Raw genomic sequence first — 23,309 nt, forward strand, 5'->3', positions numbered from 1 at the left:
ATATCCTGGCTGTTGGAATCATTTGTGGCTATTGTGTCTATCTCTTGTTAGGATTTTAGTGTTCTTTTTGGGGATAAAGCTGAACCAAGGTTTAGCCAGTGTGTTCAGATTTGCAATATAATGATGTACCTGTTTAATGATCTGCAGCTTCGTAGCACCCACATTCTCTATGGGAAGCTGTACAATGTTTGTGACAGTGTTCTGTCAGATATGTCATACCAGAGGTCTTTTACCTCTGATTTCTCAGCTAGGCTCTGACATATCTTGCAACTGCAGTGGAATTGTCTACAATGTATTGTATGCCTATATTCCACAAGAGGGAAATGATTACATTGTAATCATAGACATACTTGGATGCTTTGTCCCTTTTAATGGTGTATGTGTTTTTAGGGGACTTGCCTTTTACACTGTGTCTAACAGAAGACATCAAGCTATTTACCTGTCCTTTTTTGTAAACTGCCCTAGGGAAACCAAAGCGACATTTTTGCGGCTTAGTATTTACTTAGTATTTACCTTTGTTTTTATATCCACATCAGCAGTATTTGCCACACTTATGTTTTTGGAAGCGTAAAATTAGTGTACATAGGTTACTTTGTGTGGTTTCTGAAGGCATGTCACAGGTAATGTATGTTTCAATGAACTGTGAAACAGTGGCATCACTGTCATGGTGTCAAGATCCCAAATGTGGCACTCTGTCACTACTCCCAACATGGCGGTGGGAAGTGCAATGCAATGGTCTTGTGTTTCTGAACTCACTGTCAAGTCTGATCCTGCTTCCTGTTTCAGTTTTCACCTAAATGCTTGCTGTGGGGAGGCTGCCATTGCATCTCAAGACCAGAATTCCCTAGCTCAGCACTCTGGTAAATATTTCCTGGTTTGTTTATGTCTGTGCTTTCTCATGCCCCCCCTTTTCCTGGTCTTCCTGGCTCCCTCTCTCATTCTCCGGTTGCATTTGCTACCTGTCTTACCTTTCTGATACTCACCTTGTTTTGTTGTCAGTTCCTGTGTTTTGCTGTTTCAGCCTGCTCCTGGATCCATCCGCTACGACCTGCTCCTTGATCTCTCCGCTGCTGCCCACTCCTCGTTGCCATCTGGACCTAGAAGTCATCTGGAAGAATACTTGCTTGTGGACTGGAGGTTTCTTTTCCCTATTGGGGTTTTCCAGCATTACTTGACGGTATCACCAGGGGATATTCTGCCAGCACCCCTTTTTGCGGGCTGGCACGGTGGCTTCAGGAGAGGCTTATCCATATCTTCAGGACTCCCGGACTCAACTCAAGACTAGAAGAACACCATCTCCCATCGGGACCCCAAACTGGAACCAACAGGTGAGCCCTTCAAGTCAGGAGTCTGACACATGGCCACATTTAGGAGCATCTTTTAAACACAAAAGCATGTGGGTGAGTGGTGCTTCTCTGGATTGATATTCCTTTCACCAAAAGAAGGTGTGCACTTCTCTGAGCGGAGGGGTAGTTTTATTGCAGTTGAAGTGCAGCATGGCAATGAAACAATGGTGAAAGTATATGGTCAAGATAATAGAGAACTCCTGGTGTTTTTATATCTGTTCCCTCTGTATTTTGGTTGCAGTGGTAAGAAGTTATGCAGGTCATCCCATGCGTACTATGCAAAACTTACAGTAAGAAACCATTAGCAAACAACGTACATCCGTGTGACGTTGGAATGAGTATTCTTTTGTACCATGCATGTTAGCCAAGAGATTTGTCATACTTGACTGCAAAACTTCATCATTGACTTTTATCTTTTAAAGCAGTTGGGTAGTGGACATGTTAAAAAAATTAGAGCCTGTTTTGAATGTGTGTGCAACTCCATAATATAGAGTTACTAGTTCACTTTTGAACAGGAAGTGGAAAATGTATTCTACATTTTGTCTGAATCTGGGGTCTTCAGAATGCATTCGTCAAGAGCGATATTCTGATGCACTAATTTGTGCAGATCTTTAATCATATCCTCCTCCTTTTCCTGTAGGAAAGAGTAGAGGAAAAAAACATGCTTCTATACTTTTTCCCCATATGCTCATTCGGGATCCTTTGGCATGACACATTTGATATGCTTCTAATGTATCTTCAATGGTGTCTTTGGAGTATAGTGTGTGGATTGTATACTGGTCTAAAATGTTGGCTGAAGTAGGAGGATATAAACGTTCAAATTGGCCAGATGCTGGTGAATCTTGAATTATTTGGGTGATTTCTCTTAAGTTTTCCTCTATGTTTATATCTGTGTAGTATCAATTTTGTTTCTTTGAGATAATGTAGAGCTTGCCTAACCTTGTGTAAGTTGATTAGTTATTGCCATTGTCTTATCTTTTGTTGGTACACCATTCACTAGAACAATCAACAATTGATCTATTGGCCATTGTACTCCTATAGTTTCGGCATTTTCTTTAAGATAATGGTAAATATACTACTTTGCCACGGATGACTTAAAGGTACTCAGATGGAGGCAATTTGGCTGTTTTTGGTTGAAGGCGTATTATAGCTTGAAATGGGTGTACTGTTTGGATTATAATGTTCTCATACAAGTTACATTGCTGGAGAGTCTTTGGAAATGGGAATATTTTTAAGTTATTAGTGATAACACATGATGGTATTTGGTAATTGTCAAGCGTAGTTTTGCAGTACATTCAAACTATTGTGGGGTCCCTTATTTTGTATTTATTTTCTGTTTGTAGATATAAAGCTAATTGGATCCATTGGGATTCCTCATTGTCCTCTAATTGTAGGCCATTTCTACTATTTTGTGCTCCCTTTGTAAACATTTCTGCAACGACAGACACATTCTTGGTCTGGTATTTCAGCAGGTGTGTTTTGAAACTTACTGGTTTCTTTTTGTATGTATTTGTTAGGATGTTGATGTTTGTGAGGTTTTCACTAATGTTTTCTGAAGTCACTGAATTTTCAAAGTTAACTTCAGTTCCAAAGTATTTACTTTGGATGTGCTCTATTTCTCGAAGGAGTTCTTTAACTGTTCTGTGTAGGAGAATGCTATTTGCATTTTGCAATTCTAGAGCAGGACTTTTTGCATAATATAGTCTATGCACAAGATTCTGTATAGCGGAATGGTGTGTTGTTAACATTTTGATGTAGTGGAAGGTGCTTCTGCAAGCAGTTCCTGAAATGCAGGCTAATGAATGTCCTTGAACGCCAGTGTGGCTGAACAATGGACAAGAGTCCATGATTTGTAAAGTTTCCCTTTTACTTTTGTCTTTTAGATTCACATAGTGATTGAGGAATTGTATTTCTCATAATGGTGTCTCCTGCCATGTCACACCCTCGGCCATTACTTCCTGTGGCAATTGCTTTTTTTTTTGGTCTTGTTTATAAGCCTCTTCATTGAAATATGGTTCTGTGCTGCTTTTGTAAATCCATTCACCTTCATAGAAGTTTGAAAAAAGATCTATATTGATGTTGCGCATGTTTAGAAGTACTTTTTGTAATGTATTGATTAATTCAGTTAGTGGTTTTATTCTGTTTAAAATCATAAATAATATAAACAACGTTCTCTTTAGTAGAAAAAGTGCTGTCAATTAGAGCTTTTAGTATTAGCATTCTGCAGTAGTATTTAAGGGTGGATTGTGACTGCAGCTGATTTTATAAGTTTGCGAAGAACTCTACGGTGGAAATATTTTTGTAAAACATTTTTTTGAATGATTTACTGTGAATATGTTAACATTATTAAATATAGTGTTAGGTTCATTAGTAGGGGTGCTTTTGTTTGTAGATATTTTTTTACTTTTAGTTTTTGCAAGAGGGGACTACTTTTTTTGTGGTGGTTGGTTTCATTTTGTTGAGTGAGGTCACTAGTGATTTTGTTTTAATGTGTTCTATAAATTGTGTTAGAGGTGGATACATATATGGCTTTCTTTTAGTCTTATCTTCTCTATTTATTTTTCTACAGAGTTGCTTTTTAGTATGCATTTTGTTTTATCTGTTGGGAAAAAAGTAAGTTTGAGTTTGAAAGTTGTGGAATGTATTTGCATGTATTGTGCATGGGTGTGTGAGTGTGATTGTAGAGATAAATAGTGTGCTGTGTGATTGTGTAGTGGGATAGTAGGTGTGGTTGGGAAGCTTGTAAGAGTAAAAGTATGGTTTGATGGGATTGGGTTACTGACTAAGGGAGTGTTGTTGTGATTGAACAAGTAGGAACATTATGATGTTTTGAGGAAAACAGTGGCTGTTATAATGGTGGTTTTTAGATGGGAATAGATAGAGTGTGAATGTTGCATTGTAATGGGTAAGAGTGAAATTCATGTTGTTAATTCAAAAATAATACCGTAGGCTAATATATAGTGAAAATAAATTGTTACAATTAGAGACATGTAAATGCTAAATTAATGTACTTACTTTCTAGGATGTGAAGAATGTTCTTTTTTTGGTAGATGTCTTTGGAAATCTTCGCCTTTCATGTATTTGTAAAGTAAAAGAACAATAGTGGGTATATGTGGTAATGGTGCATTACTTTTGGTAAGAGAGGTTAGTATTTATGGAGGTATGTTAACTATGTTGTTAGAACAAATGGAGTATGAGTATTGCTATTTGGGACTTTAGAAGGAACAAGGCAACAATGTGTGTGAGAAAATGATGGATGTCTAGGTGATTTTTGTGCTGCTGAGTTTAATGAAAGAAGTGCTGAGTTTGTGGTGCAATGCATTTGTAATGTGTTGCAGTTTTTTTAAGAATAGGGAAACTGTGTCCTAGTGGTAATGCAATGAGGGATTGTTGTTGCAGCAGTGTTTTGTGTCTTATAGTACAGGTTAGGAAAGAAGAGTATTTTATATGTAAGGTGAAGTGTTGTATATAGATAATTTGCCATTATAGAAATATGTATCAGCAGGTGGAGAATGGTTGCAGCGTAAGGGATGTAATTTGTGAGGTTTGAGAGTGTGACATGAATATGAAATGAAAAATGGAAATGCTGAGGGTTTAAACATGTTTGTTTTTAGAAGCATTTTCATGAAATGTGAAGAAATGCATATGTGCATTTATAGCAGCATTGTGTGTACATTTTGTGTAATAAAAAAAAAGCAGATGGAAAGGATGCACAGAATATTTGTTAGTGGCATTTGGTGTGTGGAAGTTTAATGTGTTGGCAGCAAATACATACTTGCCAACATGATCCATTGTTGTATGTAGGTGCTTATCAAGTGTTGGTTTTTTCTTTGCATTCTGGGAGTTGTAGTTGCACTTGTCCCATTAGGAAACCTGGACTTCAAGTTCAAGAATGCCGAACAAAAACTATGAGTGTATAATCACCTATATATTGGAATGGGTATTGTTAGTAGGTATGGATGCACTGCCAGGATTTTTTTTTACAAAGATGTTATACACAGTGCTGCCAGAAATGCATATATGCATTTCTTAACTTTAATAAAATGCTCCTAAAAACAAATATTATTAAATGCACAGTATTTCATAATTTTTATTCTATATAAATATCACACTTCCTGTCCAGTGCTTTTTTAATGGGGACTTGTAGTTGGAATTGTGTAATGGGAGATGTGGAATTACAACTCACAGAATGCAAAGAAAAAAACAAGATTGATAATGTTGGCGTGTATGCGTATACTGCCAACATATTAAACTTCCACCCAAGTGCCATTTACAAATGTTGTACATGTCTTTTGAATCTGCTTTTCCTTTCTTTTAGAAAAAGGTACACACAATTCTGCTATAAATGCATATATACATTTTTTAACTTTCATGAACATGCTTCTGAAAGAAACCTTTTTAAACACACAGCATTGTAAGTAACTGCCACTTGATGTCAGCAGGTGCTGAATGCTGCAATGCATGCCATTTGATAGAGTGGTTAAAAAAGAGAATATGCTTATTGAGAAGACTATTACAGGGTAAGTGTCCGGAACCCAGTATATATACACTTGCAAAAGAGTTCAGTAAATACTTCAAAAATATAAGCACACCTCTACTATATCTTGTCAGATGCTGATGTTGTTGAATCTGCAAGTACGCATATTGTAGAGTTTTACAGTAGTTTCTGATGGACTTGCCTGTGAGTAACAGGAGCCATGTACTCTGAGAGGTCAGGAGTACATCTAAAGTGTTGAACTGAGATGACAGGCTTACGTGTACAGTTTTTGGGTGCAATTGGTGGATGGCTGTTTGACTGTTTGAAAGCATCCAATGAGGGAGTGTTACAAACATGAAATTAGAAAGGGTAGAAGGGCTGCCCTGTGCTACAGTGTCTGCCGACACCGCGGTTGTCCCCGGACCCCGCACATGCCATCCGGGTCCTTTAAGCATGCCAGGCATGGAAAGGGGACTGCAGAGACCATGGACAGTCGTGAATGTCCATGGACATCGGGGATTAGCCAATCAGGTTTCCTGCATGTGGAGTACAGGAAGAGAGGATAGCAGGAGTTTTGCTTGGTGAGTGCACTGAAAATGGCTTAGAGACAAATGTTGATGGATTTTAATGTATGCTGTCCACAAATTGAGAAGGCAAGGTGCAATGTGAACAAAGTTGTATGTGCTTTTTTGCGGGATGTTGGCATGACATCTTTTCATAATGAAAATATTACATTTGATATTGTCAACATTTTTTGAGTTCATCTGACTCATTCAAAATGCATTGAAAGAGTTTCTGTGAACACATAAAATATGGATTCAAGTATTGTTTAGTAGTTCAAGGAAAAACAGAAAAGAAGATTAGAAGCACATTTTATGAAAGTGGAAATGTATTAGTTTAGTACATAAAACCAAATAATAAAACATATATAAAAACCAAAAACAGAAAAAAGAATCATGCACAAAACAATATAAAAAAGATTTTCATTCCCCCATCCCCCGCCTGAAATTTTCCAGGTGTCCACAAACTACTGCACTGTCAATGGACTATGCACGCTGCATGCTCCAAAGGGTCTTGTGATATATATATCTTTTGAAGATCTATTTTTTAACTTTGAAAGATGGCTCCTAAATGACCCTTTTTTGTGTTTTGTGATTTTACATTTTTTTGTTGCCTTTTTTGTTTTTTATAGGAGAGGCAAGGTAAGGTGGGGAGAGAAGGGGCACCAACCACAGAGATGGAGGGGCCGGTGGACAGGGGAAGATGTTGGGTGGGCCTAAAATTTAAGGTAGATGGCAGTGTTTCTCGATCTCCTTGAGTGCTGCCTCGAAATCACTTTGTAATTTCTCCCCCCTGCCGATCGTAGTACAAAGTACTGTGACCCTCGAAAGTTAATGGTCAACGTTCTGAATGGCCTTCGAGCCGGCCGCTGGGATCGTCTGTCCCAGAGGAGTATTTTGTGTGGTCGCAGGAGCGGTCGAAAAGATAGGGTAGAGGCTGTCAACCTGCTTCTCCCTGAGAAAGGAATATCCTTTCTCAGAGCACCCGAGTGGTCGGATCTGGTGTGGTGGCACATGTAGGTGGTCCCATAGGAGTACAGTTCATGTTTCCCATTAATGAGTACGTCCAAGCACCTACCTTGGCTGCCCGAGCCTTCCCTACACCCCCAACGGTTGTGAAAAACCACCACACCCATGACTCACTCTGGCCGCTCGAGACAGGCGACATAAAAGGGGGCTGCGAACAATAGCAATGATGACACTGACCCTCAGAGAGAGCAGGCGAGCAACATAAAAGGGGGCTGCGTACAACAGCAATGCTGACACTGACCATCAAAGAGAGCAGGTGAGCAACATAAAAGTGGGCAAGCTATGGGTTGTGGAAACTGGATTTAGCAGTTATCCTAATTTCTCTGATTGTTTCTTAATCATGCCAGCACTTCCGTGCACCATCCTTCATGCAAGAATCATGAAGAATCAGCAGAGTTTGAAATCTGACAGGCAAGTACCTGTACGGCCACTACCGGATAGAGGCCTGGCCTATGGATAGGCTGATTTTTTAATAAAAAAAGAAATTGCAAAATTTACATAAGCATTTTTCAATGGGAACAACAAACATCAGTCACTGGGAGTATTAGGTGAGACATCCATAAAGATAGTACACTAATACGATCAAACATATGCATGGAACATCATCCCAGGGGCCTCATCATAGAAACCTTGCCTTGCACCTGTGAAAGTGCACCTTGCATGGAATTAGTACTATCCTCCCACACCCAATTTCCGCACCCCCAGCAGCATAAATAGGTCATCTGTAAATGTATTTTTGCACCAGGGCAATGTGCGCATTAGTGCTAATTCCATGTGTTTTTCGCACTAGTGGCAAACATTGCCTTGGCACAAAAATAAATAGAAAGTATGTATTTTTTTGCACTAAACAATTCATTCCCTAGTGCAACTACCTTCCAAGAATGCACGTCTACTAGAGCACATTTCTGTAATAGTGGACCAGAATTAAACTACCATATGGCCACTATCTGGTGAAAAATAATCCCGAAAACGAAACATGCAAACCAATTGTTTTCCAATGCACAACAAGCAGTTCAGAATGCTCCATTTCAGCCATGATCTAATACTACATTGCCACTCAGAGAATTGCATTTCAAAGGTCAGTTAGAAACAGACTCAATTACTGTTAATATGCAACAATTGTTTGACGAGTGCATAACAATACATTCATGTCTCTGCATTTTTCTCTGTGCATGTAATTATGCCTAGTATTTCTGAAACTAATCATTGAATCAATCTATTAAAAACAAATAGAAATGCAGGTACCAATTGAACATTTTCTTTGTTAATTGGTTCAAAATAATAAAATGAGGAGTACTAAGTTTACATTTTTATTGCGAACATGCACTGTTGATTTATAAACAAACATGTTTAGTAAGTACTATTTAATTTAAAGGGCACATGTCCCTACATTAATGGGTCTTATAATTTAAGGTTGGTAGGAACAATACATAGATCAGTTTTCATTTGCATAATCTGTACTTTTAAAAAAAGGCACTTTTTTTCTGCCAACATTACATTATGGTATGCATTCTTTAGTAGCCTACTGTCAATTCTCCTATGACAGAATACATGGCAGATCTGCATTAGTAATGATGTTGACTAATTGTGTTTTCTAAGTCCTCTGCACTTTTCCTGGTAGTTCAACTTCGCTACTGCTTTTAGCAAGCAGATGTGCAGACTTGTGCTATTGGAATTCATTGTTAACTAGGCCTGCATTCATGATTTGTTCTTCACATCTTTCAAAAGTCAGGGCATGCGCGAGGGGTACGGGAGGTGGTGGTGGAGTAATCTGATGGCTAACCTTGGAATTTGGTGAAATGTTCTCTAGCACTGGACCAAAAACACTGTCTGATTAATGGAAAATCAATGTAGCTTGCTAAGCCTCACCCTTGTAAAAATATACTGTACCATATTATGTATGTTATTATGCCCACACAAGAACCTACTGCTGATTTTTTTGCCTTAATGCCAGTAAAAAAAATCCATTCCAGGGTAAGAAAACATGTCCTTGATAGCTACACAAATCCCCCACCATCGCATACAAGAACACTCAACGTGTTGTATGTGCCTTCTAACAAAAATGAAAAAAGTCAGGCCCCAGTAATAAAACATTTCCACAAATGCACCCTGTGTAAAAACACTAATCATGTGGCCTTTGACCTTAACAACAGTTAAACAATGCCATTCCAAGTAAGGAAACATGCCAACCCCCCATGTAAGAACACTCTTTATGTTGGATTTGCCCTTAAAGGGGTAGTTCGGTCAGAAATTGTATTGGCCCAATCGATCAGTCATTTATTTTGTATGCAATTTACCTGAGTTTTTCTCACTTCAACACATGCAAAAACGATGGGTCAGGTACCGACATCTTGTGCTAATCGCAGCACTATTTCAGATCACGCACCCCTAACGCTGACTTCACTAGACTCTCACAATGAGCTCCACTTATTTTATAGACGTTAGTAGGCAGCATAGCCAGCATACCCTGTCATCACCAACGTCATAAATTTATCTAACGCAGAACCAGGAACATGAACACACACATCGATAACAGATGGAAAACGATAAAAACTGTTTACTTGGAAGAAAACAGAAATAGTTGGGAGCGTAACAAGTACTGGGTAACTTTTTCCAATAGAATTAATAGCTAGTGAATATCGCATGGTCTCATTTTTAGCTTAACTGTGAACGGTGATCTTACAATGCTGATTCCGTTCATCAATCAATAATCCATGTCTTTGCATTCTTCATAGAAAGTTATAATCTTCCATCCCCAATATCTGATCGAGGAACAGGGTGTTCCATTACAGAGAAGAAAAGAGGTTTAAATTTCAAATGCAACACTTTCACATCCACTTGTTTTCAAAACCTATAGGCTGCCATTTTGCTCTTAATACTGTAACTGCAAAAAGACAGAATGTTGTCTGGCGATCATCCCAGATAATGCATTGTTGATGATTATTGTCCAGTTGTGGTTAAAGAAGCAGTCGACCGGTAAACTGTACCTATGACAGGCGCACATTGGTATTATACAACTATGGAAAATCAAGAATGCAAACATATATTTCAGTACCAAATTCATCATTGTATATACACAGTACATATTTATGTTAACTATCAATTTAAGTTTCAACTAACACGTATGATGTCTAATATTGTTGTCATATGATTGTGTCAAATCAAACATTCATCTTTCACAACGTAAATCATGTAGCATACTGCACACCTGCCATCCTGACTTGCATTAATATTATTTAAAAATGTGCTTACATTTTGTCTAGTGTTTCCATTCTCCTTATGTGACGGATGACCAATCACTTCAAAAGACAGATCTGAGTAATAGAAACGTAACATTCCTACGTAAGCTTTCTTTGTGGCTATTGAACACATTTTGGCCTTCAAATTGTTAGTGTGGTGTATTCAAGAACACATAACAATGCAAACCTTCATCCAGCATTCACAGAGTGTTAGAGGGAGTTTTGTTTGGGGAACACAACATTTAACGGTATTAATGCCAATCTGTGTAGTGAACAACAACAAAATATTTCAAGTATCCCACATATGAAAATATTTACTTGCATTTCAATGGTATCAATTCACCTGGTCCCATAACATGTATGTATTCTTTCAAAGACGACCCTAGGTGAGGGGCAGACAGACTCAGATTTCAATATACTTCAATAGGGCAAAGCCCAGAAGAAAGAAATATCCATCGTGTGGGACAGTTTTGAAATACAAAAGTGGTGGGTTAATATGTAGAGATGCCACATACAGACAAAGAAGGGAGGGGGAAGGGGCCATTTCACACCAGGCTGGGTGGACTGTTGCAGCCAGGTCAACACCTGCAATGAGCAACAATAAAAAGAAAAAAAAGTTTACATCACTAAAATTACAGCATGCCTCGAATGAGTGCAGTTTTGAAAAGCTTACTGGCTTCTGTGTATATCTATTCCAGCAACCATATTGCTGGAATAGGTATACACAGGTATAATAGATATGCACACCTGGTTGTTCTCCGCATGTGGGCCTCCACAGTGAGATGTAAAAAAGACACAGGCACATGTTCATAGTGTACATTGTGAAGACATATTCCTTTGCTCGTTATTTAAATGTTGGTTAAAACTGTGGCAAATAAACCTGTGTTCTATCTGCAGCCACTTAACATGATTCTTACTTTCCAGCGAGGTTAGACTTCATTTATTTTATTTATTTATTGATTATTTGTAAAGCACCTATACAAAAAATTGTGCTTCAAGGTGCCTCAAGACAAAAAAAGGGGGGTTATGTAAGAAAAAAACAATAACGGTCCCCCTAGGCATTGTGTTATTTGCATCATGCAAGAGCACTAATAAGAAGTGAAGGGGGAGGGAGTGGGTAGCAGGGGAGGTGTAGGTCAGGCCAGAAGGGAAAATGCCCGGGTGGGAGGGAGGTGAGGGGCAAGAGGTGGTATACAGTGCGTGAGGGAGGAGGAGGAGGGGAAGAAGAGGGCCAATGGGGCTAGGAAAGTGCTTAGGGGAGGACAGGTGGGCAAGTGCCAGGGGAAGCAAGGAGTGAGGACCACATGCAAAGCGCAAGGACAAGGGTTGACCAGGCTAAGTAGGGATGCACACCCTGGCAGGCTTGTCAGGGGAAAGGGGCCCAAAGGGGCATGTGCAGGTTGTGGGGCAGGGGAGCAGTAAGACAGGGTGCTGGGGTATACTGGGCGAGGAGGGCCTGGAGAATCCAACAGAACTTAAGGCGATCAGGCGATCAGGCTGAAGCCTGCCAGGGGCAGGGAGGCTATTATAGAGGGATGCTCCTGCCGAGGAAAGAGATTTACCCCAGACCCTCTGCTTGGAATAGCATCTAATCTGCAGAGAATTACAGCTAGACAACCGAAGGTCTCTAAGAGGGAGGTTTTTAGGGAACGAGTTGGATGTAGTGGGGTCCATGGCTCCAGAATCCCTTATGGATAATGCAGAGGGTCTCGAACTTGATCCTCACAGCCACCAGGAGCCAGTGGAGATTTTTTTTGGGCTTGAGGGATGCGGCCCCTTGGCTTGAGGCCAAGGCTAAGTCTTGCAGTCCTATTCTGGATTAGTTGAAGAGGGCAAGGGGAGAATTCAGGCAGATTGAGAAAGATGCTGTTGCAGTAGTCCAGCCTGGAGAGTACCAGAACTCTGGACACATTGGCCCTCATTACGACCCTGGGGGAAATCGAAAAACGATGGCGGAAATGCAATACCGCCATCGAATAGCGCTCGGTGCGACTATGACCCGTCACCGCAAAGTACGAAGCCATTAGCGACACCGTAGTGAACGCCAATGCTAACTGCACCAAGCACGCGCGCGCGCGCCATGCCAAACCGTAAACACCACCATGGCGCAAGGGTACGCCAATTCCGACCCTAGCGGACATGTACCTAACGCCATCAAGCATGGCGGAATGTACCATTCCGCCATGGTGAGAAGTACGGCATCGCGAATCAACCGTAAACGGCCCCACTGAGTGCCTGTACACCGCTCCCTGCCCACAAAGTACAACTCCCCGTAGGTTCAATGAAGTCACAATGCAACCAGTGAAATGTACAAGTCACCCATACATGCCAACGAACAAATGAAACACAAGAGGGGCCAATGGGAGCTGCAGGGCACAGATGGCACGAATACAGAAGCCATCCCAATGGACATGACCACAGTCCCCCACCAAGAAACGCACGCAAACACAGGCACCTGTGACCAGCAATATTCCGAAAATCACATCATTCCACCAGTCCACCTGGCTGACCGGCATCTGTTACACAAAACCCAATCCCCCGCCCCTGAGCATGACAACATTGGCAGCCCCCATCCCTGACCTCACGGGCTTCGTAGGCAAACGCGCCCAGTACAGTACCACGCAACTAAACTCCGAAGCTGGAACCCAATGCAGATCTCCTCACAATACATCGCTCCCCAAATAGGAATATGCCACATCACTTGCAAAGAAGAAGGCTACACGGGCCAAATCAGAATAGAAATTTAATGCAAAACAAAATCACCAAGCCCATACAGCCATCAGGCCATGAACTCCAAAACACATTTCACCATTGTGGGCTGCATCCGCAAGAAATGACCAGCCACTACTTGTGTGACGCCCTGTTCCATCATGGTACACAGAGCCACATTCACGTACGAAAAGGCAACTTGGAAGCGCACAGAACCGCAGGGCCGTCCCAATGGGGAGGCACTAGTCCAGCTGAAAGGCCGAAATGTTGCTCCGAGCCACCAGTACTGCGTAAGGGCATGTGGCCCATTGGCGATCGTCCCATAAGATCATAATGCTGCTCCACTGATTAACACGAAGCAGCAGGTGTCGGGAGTAAAACCCATCTGCAGGAGTGGCATACAGATGGCAGTGGCAAAAGGGGAGGAGATACCTGTCAACCAAAAGAAAAGAAAAAGAACAGAATGGCCATCAGAACTACATTCCAACAACTCACTTCAATGATCACACTAAATCCACAGCCATATGCATGCTAGCCCACTCCAAAGGTTCATCACCACCCAAAAACCACTTGCGACTCATAACTATCTATATCGAGGTGTAAACACCATCACAAACGAGTGTACCTGTGCATGCGTCTGTCAAAACAGAATCCATCAGATGGGATTGGTAACGTGCATGGACACAAGTGTCTGAGGGCGCGTCGAGACAGGGAGGGCTCAACAAGGCCAGATAGACGATGGTCCCACTATGGCAGCCCTGCATCACATAGCGTAGGGGAGGCGGATAGATCCCAAGAAGCCCTGTACATGGCAAACTCTGTATCAAATCACCTGCCCATGCATCCATTCATCATTCCCTCATCCCGGGATTAAAACGCCTGAATATTTACTCACATAACATTAGAAATATCCATTGAGTCTGTGCGTTATGCAGCCTGCAAAATCCACAGTGCCCCAGCCGGTAATTCCAGTGTTGTGAAGTAACATGTATTTGGGAACGTCCGGCCTCATCGCCCACGTCGCTATTGCGCATCCCAAACTATTCATATCAATCATTGCTTTCTCGCCATGGCCCCTGTCTCAAGGACATTGAACAATAGAACGTTATATTTGCAGTCAGACCTGTGGGCATTTCCTCGCCGCTAGCTGAAAACCGAAAGCGCCGCCCTTCGAATTCCTCATTTGCAACATCACGTCGAAGAGGCATCTGTGGCCGTTTGGAATCACTAATTAATCCATCGAGTGCGGCTGTGTGTGAAAATGGCAACTGCCTTCACCCACAAATGGGACGCCCCGCCCGTCGTTGCAACTCGGTACAGTGATGCATGAGGGCCCACCGTTACTCGAGTACTACGTTCCACTGACCCTTCACAAGTCTGTTCGCGACTGCACAGATAGTATGTGAAACAATGGGACCATAGCCGAATGTACATATCAACAAATGTTACACGGCCATCGGGTACAAATACATGATTGCAATAGCAAGATGCCATTCCTCGAATTGCAGCGTTGTGTGCGGGACGTGCTCGGCCAAAGGGGAGAGCAGTTTGCCCAGGTGGAATGAATCACCACAGGTGGAGGCCATACAGCCTGAAAACACATAAATTGCACACCCAGTCTCCTCCCACAACCACACCGAAATGCTACCGGCAGGACTCGCGATGTTGGCCCTGGGGGACATGATAGCACTGCAAGTACTCCAACTCCAAGAAGAAGACGAACACCAACTACAACCGGCCGCACGGAGGAGACGCAGGAGGAGGAGGAGGGCAAGGCAGGGCCAGCAAGGGCCGCCAGCACAGCCACTACCACCACGCAGGCAGCCCGCAATCCCACGCCTCCGAGCACATCCGTTCAACCTCACTGATGAGCAGATCCACACCCTCTACCGTCTGGACCGGGACACCATAGCCGCCATTGTGGACATGACACAGGCTGACCTTGTCAGCATGATAGATAGCCCAACCGCCATCCCACCCCTACTGAAGGTGGTGTCTGTACTCCACTTCCTGGCCACAGGCACCTACCAGCACACAGTCGGACAGTTGCATGGCATTTCTCAGCCACTGTTCTCACGGACACTATTGCAAGTGCTCGATGCCCTCCTGCAGCACGCAGACGACTACATCTCCCTACCACGCTCGGAGCAGGAAATTACCAACACAAAAGTGGGATTCCATGCACTTGCCGGCATACCGGGTTGCATTGGTGCCATCGACTGCACCCATGTGGAATTGGTCGTCCCACATGCCATGGAGGCCCAGTACCGCAACCGAAAACAATTTCATTCTCTGAATGTACAAATGGTGTGTGACTCCAACAGGATCATTACACATTGTTGTGCCAGATTCCCTGGATCAACCCATGATTCTATGGTCTTGAGGAACTCTACAATACCACGCTACATGGAGCGACACGCAGGGAACAGATCCTGGCTACTCGGTGAGTCACATTACATGCATGATAATGTGGGGTATGTGATTCGGCAATGACCTGGCAGGAAGGGGGGGGGGTGTGCGTACGTAGCAATGGCATTCCACATCATACGTTTATCGTCCACATACAGGTGATGCTGGATATCCACTGAAGAGATGGCTCCTCACACCAGTCCGGAACCCACGGGACCAGCATGAGGAGGACTACAACCATGCCCACTCACGTACCCGTGTAGTCATCGAACAGGCATTCGGCCTACTGAAGGGTCGTTTCCGCTGCCTCAGCAGGTCTGGCGGGGCACTCCTGTACCGCCATGAGAAGGTTGCAAAGATGGTGATGGCATGTGTCATGCTCCACAACATGTGCGTACGTAGAAATGTGCCCATGCCCCCTGACGCAGAACTGCAAGCACCTGATGATGGTCATGATGAGGGTGGGGATGTGGCAGCACCTCAAGGAGTCTGCGAGGCACCGGAGGGCCGTGACATTCGTCAGCATCTCATTGATGTATGCTTCTAGCACTCACGCCTGGTGGCTGATACATGGACACGGGACTCGTGGCACTCTGTGTGTCTGGGACATGCACAATATGGACTGTACGCCTATGATGGCCTAGTACACAAAGATCAATGTCCACACATCTCATTGGTTGATCGTGCACTGTTTATGGCATATGTGATATCATATTGAACACCCTATCGACCCGCCACCCAAGTGAGCCCAACACACCCCCTCCACCCTCCTACCTCCCCCCCGAACACCAGTGTCCAAAGATGCTCATTGTCAGTGGGCAGTCGCTATTGCAAGCCCCCTCTGCGGGTATCAGGGGCACCCCTGCCTGTGGAGCGCAGGTTCCTCCCAGATCTACGTTGGGGGCTGCCCTGGACGGAACTTGCAACGGATGATGTCTCTGCCTGCTCACGTCCATGCATGTCCCTAAGGGTTTGCGAGAGCTCAGTGAGCACACGGCGCACTGCGGCAAGTTCGGCACATACGTCTTTGGACGTCGCATGCAGTTCCCCCCTCAGGCTCTCGGTGCTTCTCTCCATTTGTACTCTCAGGCTCTCGGTGCTACTCTCCATTTGTGCCCTTAGTGTCTCTGTACTTCTCTCCATTTCTGCCCTAAGTGTCTCAGTTGATGTTTCTATGTCTGCCTTAGTGCCCCCACATTCATCGGCATGGTCCTTGAGGAGCGTGGCCAGTTGCTGTTGTTGCACGATTAACTGGTCGAGGGACTGTTGCCTCTGCTGGGCCATGGCCATTTGCGGGGGTGTCACAGAGGGGCTGTTGTCCTCATGTTGCCTTGCCACAGGGCTTGTGGGGGATGGCCAGTCGTCGTCTTGTGGGTGCCCCTGCGTGGTATCCTCATGTTGTACGGGATGGGACAGACAGGGGGATTGGGACAGGTCATGGATGGATCTGACTTCGACATCCCCGTCTTCTGTGTCGGAGCATGCTGCCATCAATGGGGTGTCACCTATGGTGCTGCTGCCACCAGAGGCAGTGCCTTCTGTGGCATCCGTTGGGGGGACCTGTGGTGGTGGTGGTGTGGGCATGCTGGCTGCTGGGGTGCCTGTTGATGTTCCCTCCTCTGTGCTGCCACCTGATTTGTGCTGCTGCCGTGTCTTGATGCGTGCAGCTGAGGTGGAGGGTCTTTGGCCGTTGGTCTTGGCCCTCTTTGCAGGTGTGCTGGTAGGGGTGTCCTGATGCTCGTCGTTTGGATCGGACCCTGTGGTGGAGTAAAGGAGGGCGAGGGTTATTAATGGGTCTGTGGGTATTGGAATGGCATTGTATCACATGCATTGGGGTGGTACCTGAGGGTGATTTGGGTCGGGGCCTTGGAGGTGCTTTCATTTGTGTGTGGAGTGAGGGTGCAGTTGTTTGGCAGCCTGCAGTTAGGGTGTGCCTGCTGCACGTGTAGTGCGTTTTTTAGGGGTTTTTAATTATTTATGTATTTATTGTGGGTTTTAACGTGCGCTATCAGGCCGATGTGTGTGGACGTTCTCCTGGACATGTGTTTCTGTTGCACTATGTGGACACATGGTACCTCACATGATTGGACATTGTGGATTTGGCATTGTTTTATTTGGCCCACCTACCTGAATCTTCGGATGTCTGCACTCCTTTCTCCATCCCTCCGACTCCCTCTATGCTCTCCATTCCGATGGTGGAGGCACAGATTTCTTCCCAGGGGGTCAACTTGATGGGTGAATCAGGGCCTCCCCCGGTGGCTGTGGCAATGTTGCGGTTGGCAGAGAGTATGCTGCGGATGCGTATCCGCAGGTCGTCCCATCGCTTTCGGCATTGCTGTGGGGTGCGGGGTGCGGTCCCCACAGCACTTACCCGCTGTGCCACCAGAGCCCATATGGCCTTCTTGTTTGCAAGTGCCGTCCTGGTCATTTGCGTGGAGAAGACGACGGCAGCATTCTCCTGGAGGGTCTCTGTTAGCACGGTGAGTTCCTCACGGGAGAAGTGGACCTGCCGCTTGCGGTCGCACGCTTTCTTCGCTACTTTTCCCATTTTTCTTGGTTTCGCTAGGGTGGATGACGGGTTGGGGTGTGTCTCTGGGTAGTGTTTTTAGTGGTTGTGTGGTTTTAGTGGTTTTATAGGTGTACGGCGGGATGTTTCCCGTTCCGGGCCCATGTTTTAACTTCCGTTTCCGTATATTTCCGGTCACCGTACTTTCCGGTAGGCGCACACTGCGGTGTCCGCTGTGATGGGTGGTGGTATTGCACCTAGGGCGCCGTACGGCGGCGGTGTGGGCCATTTTGGGGTCATTTCCGCCATCGCGGACTTTGCACTTCCGCCATGCCGTGGTGCTCGTGCCCGATGGGTCGAAATGGGCCGCACTTTGCTCCATCGTGCAATGGCGGAAACGCTATTTACGCTGTGGCGGTCCGGTCAGTCACTTTCCGCAAGGGTCGTAATGAGGGCCATTGAGTTTCTGTATGTTTGCTGCTCAAATGTTCTGCTTAGATTCTTTATATATTGTGACTTCATTACAAACAGGGCTTGAAATTAGGATAGGATCAGCAGAAATTGAAACCATTGCCTGGCTAACCAGCTGTAACCGGTCACCAGGCGCTACTGATGTGGAACAAGTAGCTAGTTTATAGCTTTACATAAGTTGGCCTAGGGGAGCCAAAAGTAGTTCCTGGTAACTGTTTGTTTTTAACTCACCAGTCCATTCTACCTTTGATTTGATTTGAGTGACATACTTGAAATAATCAGACTGACATTTATTGTTCTTATATAAATCAAGTATATTGATGGAAGGCAATTATACACACATCAAGGGCAAATAGACATGTTAAGGCTTATATAGTGACATTACTTCACAAACAGTAACTAATTAAAAATACATTATTTTACAATTACATCTCAAGTGACATATTATTCCATTTATTGTAAAATGAAAACAGTTTCAGGGTTAAAGCTTTGATGATGTTACGTTCTTCCCCCGAAGTTAATAACTGATTTGACAAAGCCGTACCTTTTGGATTTGAAAATCTCTGTCCGCTTCCTTAAAATCATATGGCGCTGCAAGACCTGCCATCATTGTATGGGTTACGTCGTAATCACCCCTCACATGTGTAAAGTGCTGAGGTAAGGCTCTGGTGTATAGACTGTTTACTTGGCACCCCGTCTACAAAACCCATTCAGTATCGGAACACAGCAACTAGTGGTTATTGCACTCCTACCGGCTCACATTTGTGTTCCGCGTTGGTCATTTTTAAATGCAATTCGTGTGTCACCAGTGATCTGTTTGTATGGCCTCAAGGTGCACACTTTTTAAAACTATCACTTGATCACTGCAAAAATTGTACTTTTGGCGCTTCTACCTTCTAGCCCAAGGCCAGCACCCCATGCCTCTAAGTCATATTGCACTGTCTGTGCAACGTTAGACCCATTTGATGACATTTACTTAACATCAGCGTTAAGTGGGCAGATTGCAGGAGCAACTTTTGCCACTCTGCTCTTGGCAACTTTCACTCGATTGTGTTACTTTTTCTTTCCACTGCGATAAATCAAAAGGAAAAAAGGCCCCTGATCCTTTAATGCAGATGGGGACTCTGTGCAGGTGGAAGAGCTCGACCCCCCACATCCACTTGGAATATAACCACAACAACCCACAAAGCAGCGCGAACTGGCATTAAGTGGGCAGTTGGCAATTAGCAGGGAGCGGCTGTGGCTGGAGCCACCCCCCCCCCCGACTGTACCCTCTGTGCTGCTCAATCTGCATATGTGGAAGAAAGCCTGGAATTTCTCCCCATGCTCAATAACTGTAACTACCAGAACGCTGACCTGAGTGGAGTAAGGTGTGAGATTTCTAGCTGTCTGGCCTTCCTAGCTGCCTTGGATAGCTTGGATCATTGGATAGCTGCGGCTATTGTCTCACTTTTATGCCATGGGGAGACTGTGGGGCTAGGCCCTTTGATCCCCTCAGCCAGGTGTCTATTCTTGACAAAACTTGTAACTTTCTATGAGGATGATGGGCTGCCAGGTGTGTTGGGCTGCTAGTGGGGCATGCCCAGGGATGATGGGCTGCCTGCAGTCATGGAGAGGGTGGTGGGCTACCTGCGGGGCATGCCCAGGGGTGATGGGCTGCCTGTATGATATGCCCATGGGTGATGGGCAGGCTGCAGGGCATGCCCAGGGATGATGGGCTGCCTGCGGGCCATGGGGAGGGCCCACACTGCCAAATTGCGTGTAAAACTCCCCGAGCACCCCTTGGAATACGCTTCCCCCGCTCGCGCCAGCGTAATCGTGTGTATAACTCCCCACGCTCCCCTCGGAATATGCATACCTTGCTCGCGCCAGCAAAATTGCATGTAAATCTCCCTGCACACCCCTCAGATTACGCGTACCATGCTCGCGCCATGTGAGTTTATTTGTATGTTGGAATCATTGCCTCAATTACAAAAAAAGCCTAATATGCTATGATTTGCATTTTGGAGAAGCTGGTGAAATGGAATGGATTCAGAATTTGGTATGGATACATACGCACATCATTCATTAGGGAATTGCTTTTGTGAAACATGGTTTCCCACATGTACAAAATCTGGAAGATTTCATTTATAGGGATGTTTTTGGTTTCCAGTACTTGTAATAAGTACATTAGGAATTCTTGTGGATCTTCCAGTATGTTTTTGGTACATTTTACCATTCCTGCTCAGTAGTCCAATTCTTGCCTTATACCTGACACACTGTAAGTGCTGTCAGGATTATTTGTGACATTTCTATGAAGGACAAGCATTTGTAAACACAAATGATCTTAGACGTTTAAGTACATGTTGTATACAATTGGAAGATGAGATTTATTGCAACATTTGCATAGAACTGTACTCCAATTGTGTTGCTCAATTTGAATGGACCAGATAGCTCTGCCTCTGTATCCTTTGATGGGCCTGCAGGTATTTTTTGAGAGGAGACATGTGTCTCTCTGTCTTCTGAGGGGCGTGCAGTTGATTTTGGTCTAGACAGTTTTGTGGTTGTATTAATTGATGGTGCAGCAGTTGCTCTTTGTTTTTTGGCAGTATTACTAGGAGATCTGTTATAGGTTCTATTTGTATTATTTTTCTTTTTTGAGGTACAGGGTAGATAGGTAGATGGGGTGTCCAGTGTATGTAGCCTGTTGTATTCTAGGATGCAAGCAATGTCAGCATTGACTTTGCTTGCATCAAAGTTAACTTGCATCAAAGTTAACTAGGAATAGACCATTGAGTGTATGCAGATGTGAAAGTACTACTTGACTCATACCTTCTTAAAGACTCTGTTGCCAATGTCAATCAATGCATGATCGAGGGTTGGACCATGTGATTTGTGAATAGTAACAGCATATGCAAGTGATAGAGAGAATTGTTCTCTGCATACGTACATGTATTTGAAAAGGAGAAAATGTGCTACTGTGCAGCCTATTCTTTTTACTTCTGCAAGTTTGTCTAAGTAGATGTTGACAAACTGAATGGTGTTGTAGTGTGGATATGTTTGGAAGCCAATAAGTTTACCTATTGCTCCATTGACTAAACCTTGTTCTACATCAAGGTTATGTTTTAGAATAACTTTGCAATTTAGACAGTGTTTTGTCAGATGATATGTCATACCAGAGGTCTTTTACCTCAGATTTCTCAGCTAGGCTCTGGCATATCTTGCAACTGCAGTGGAATTGTCTACAATGTATTGTATGCCTATATTCCACAAGAGGGAAATGATTTCATTGTAATCATTGACGTACTTGGATGCTTTGTACCTTTTAATGGTGTATGTGTTTTTAGGGGACTTGACTTTTACACTGTGTCTAACAGAAGACATCAAGCTATTTACCTGTCCTTTTTTGCAAACTGCCCTAGGGAAACCAAAGTGACATTTGGCTTAGTTTTTACCTTTGTTTTTATATCCACGTCAGCAGTATTTGCCACACTTATGTTTTTGGAAGCGTAAAATTAGTGTACATAGGTTACTTTGTGTGGTTTCTGAAGGCATGTATGTTTCAATGAACTATGAAACAGTGGCATCACTGTCATGGTGTCAAGATCCCAAATGTGGCACTCCGTGACTACTCCCAACATGGCGGTGGGAAGTGCAATGCAATGGTCTTGTGTTTCTGAACTCACTGTCGAGTCTTATCCTGCTTCCTGTTTCAGTTTTCACCTAAACGCTTGCTGTGGGGAGGCTGCCATTGCATCTCAAGACCAGGATTCCCTAGCTCAGCGCTCGGGTAAATATTTCCTGGTTTGTTTATGTCTGTGCTTTCTCATGCCCCCCCTTTTCCTGGTCTTCCTGGCTCCCTCTCTCATTCTCTGGTTGCATTCGCTACCTGTCGTACCTTTCAAATACTCGCCTTGTTTTGTTGCCAGTTCCTGTGTTTTGCAGTTTCAGCCTGCTCCTGGATCAATCCGCTACGACCTGCTCCTTTATCTCTCCACTGCTGCCCACTCCTCGTTTCCATCTGGACCTAGAAGTCATCTGGAAGAATACTTGCTTGTGAACTGGAGGTTTTTTTTACCCTTTGGGGTTTCCCTGCATTACTTGTCGGTATCTCCAGGGGAGATTCCGCCAGCACCCCTTTTTGTGGGCTAGCAGGGTGGCTTCAGGAGAGGCTTAGCCATATCTTGGACTCCCGGACTCAACTCAAGACTAGAAGAACACCATCTCCCACCGGGACCCCAAACTGGAACCAACAGGTGAGCCCTTCAAGTCAGGAGTCTGACCCATGGCCACATTTAGGAGCATCTTTTAAACACAAAAGCATGTGGGTGAGTGGTGCTTCTCTGGATTGATATTCCTTTCACCAAAAGAAGGTCTGCACTTCTCTGACCGGAGGGGTAGTTTTATTGCAGTTGAAGTGCAGCATGGCAATGAAACAATGGTCGAAGTATATGGTCAAGATAATAGAGAACTCCTGGTGTTTTTATATCTATTCCCTCTTTATTTTGGTTTGCAGTGCATAAGAAGTTATGGAGGTCATCCCATGCATACTATGCAAAACTTACAGTAAGAAACCATTAGCAA

The sequence above is a fragment of the Ambystoma mexicanum genome, chromosome 5p (assembly GCF_040938575.1).
Source record: "Ambystoma mexicanum isolate Mex_15411 chromosome 5p, UKY_AmexF1_1, whole genome shotgun sequence".
NCBI lineage: Eukaryota > Metazoa > Chordata > Amphibia > Caudata > Ambystomatidae > Ambystoma > Ambystoma mexicanum.